Below are 2,149 nucleotides of genomic sequence, written 5' to 3'. Positions count from 1 at the left end.
CCTGACTTCAAGGATATTTGATTAGATGCTACTGTGAAAAGAGGATTCAAGAAGGGAATACTACTTCTCAACAGATGCTGATAGGTTGCTGGAGATTTAGAAGTAAGAAATAGGTATGAAAGAAAATGATCCTTTATGGGTCATAAATATTCTTAACTTATTCTTAAATTATTATATAATATTTTATATCCTAAATTATTCTTAAAATAAATGTATAATGTAGGTATTTTAATTTAGTTTTATGCAAATATTTTGAGTAAATATCTGATTTAGCAATACTGTAATCATGTACAGTATTAAGGCATACTTATCCGAATGATTTCAGATGAGATAGATATATATAGAGAGAAAGAAAGAGAGGGAGAGCTTTTAAAATACTCCAAAGATTTCTTAGAAAAGATATAGGCTACTAATGTTTACATCCTTATTTTAATTTCTGGTTCAAAAATATTTTTTTTGTTTTGTTTTATTTTGTTTTTCTAAAAAAATAGGAAAGTTCAATTATTCACATAAGAGTTGTAAGATTTTCAACAACACAGTCTGACTAAAATGATAAATTCAAAAGATCCTCTTGATCTATCCTTAATTTACTTTCCTGTCTCCTTTTAGGAAAATTCTATCAATGCCACATGGAAAATGATGCTCAAACACCAGCTGAATTCATCCTATTGGGGTTGTTCCCACCAACAAGAATTGGCCTATTCCTTTTCATTGTCATCATTCTTATTTTTCTAATTGCTCTGTTTGGCAATCTGTCCATGATTCTCCTCATCTTCCTAGACACACATCTCCACACACCCATGTATTTCTTAGCTCTCTCTCATTGACCTAAAATCATCTCCACCATTGTCCCCAAGATGGCATCTGATTATCTCTCTCAAAACAAATCTATTTCATTCAGACTGTGACTGCTGTCTGAGCATACTACCTCAGTCCTTATGTGGAGTTCAGAGTTTCTTGTTCATGGCTTTAGCTGGTGGAGAAGGATTACTATTGGCTTCTATGGCCTATGATCTTTATGTGGCTATTTTCTCTCTTCTCCACTATTCCATTGGTATGAACAAAAGAATATGTGTGCTGATGATAACAGGATCTTGGATATCGGGCTCAGTCAACTCCTGTGTCCACACTATATATGCCTTTTGAATCCCTTATAATAGATCCAGAACCATCAACCATTTTTTTTGTGATGTTCCAGCCATGTTGACTCTGGCCTGCATTGACACTGGGTCTATGAGTACACAGTATTTGTGAGCACCACACTTCTCCTTGTGTTTCCTTTCACTGGCATTGCATGTTCCTATAGCTGAGTGCTCCATGCCATCTGCTGCATGCAGTCAACAGAAGGGATGAAGAAGGCCTATCTACCTACAGCAACCAACCTCACTGTGGTGACTTTCTACTATGCACCCTTTGCTTACATTTATCTATGCCCAAGATCCTTCCGATCTCCAACAGACAGCAAAGTCCTGGCTGTCTTCTACATGATTCTGACCCCAATGGTCATCCCCATCATCTACAGCCTAAGAAACAATGAGGTGATGGGGGCCTGAGAAGAGTGATTCATAAAGTCTGCTTTTTAAAAATGTAGGCACATTTTTCACATATGTACCCAACATTGATTATGATTATAAGTCCATTCACCAGTGTACAGTAACTAAAATATTATTTTATGCTTAGAGTGGAAGGACTAAAATCAGAAAAAAAAGAAAATCACTCATGTATGGACAAAATTGTTTTGCAAGTATCCATAATTATGAGCCTTTGATTTTGTTTTTGTTTTTTTCATAAGTTTGGAATGTACTCATTTTTGCTAATATATTCTCTATGAAAATAGTTCTTAGTCATGCAGAAATGAAAATGGAAACTGTCTAAATGAAGTTGTCATTATACATAAAACTTCTAGTATTTTAAATTTATTTTCCAATACAGGTAAACATAAAAATAAATGTTTCCTTAATATGTAGATCTAAATGAAAGTCAGAAAAATTCTTGATTTTCTCATCATATACTCATAAGTTATCTGTGCCAATTACTACCTTTTTTTTCAATTTAGGGTAGCTTAGCTTTAGAAAGATTAACTGAGACTTCACCAGGAATTCTAAAGTTCTTACATCATTCTGAACAGAATATAAGTTTATGCTCCTTT

At 33.9% G+C, this 2,149-nt stretch overlaps 1 pseudogene; it reads left to right on the top strand.

The window, feature by feature from the left end:
- The first annotated feature begins 629 nt into the window (after window positions 1-629).
- Window positions 630-1,553, top strand: LOC116861092 (annotated as a pseudogene).
- The last annotated feature ends 596 nt before the right edge of the window (window positions 1,554-2,149 follow it).

Source organism: Lontra canadensis, unplaced genomic scaffold (assembly GCF_010015895.1).
Source record: "Lontra canadensis isolate GAN:19392208 unplaced genomic scaffold, GSC_riverotter_1.0 scaffold190, whole genome shotgun sequence".
Lineage (NCBI taxonomy): Eukaryota > Metazoa > Chordata > Mammalia > Carnivora > Mustelidae > Lontra > Lontra canadensis.
This window is presented reverse-complemented; position numbering and strand designations above follow the sequence as displayed.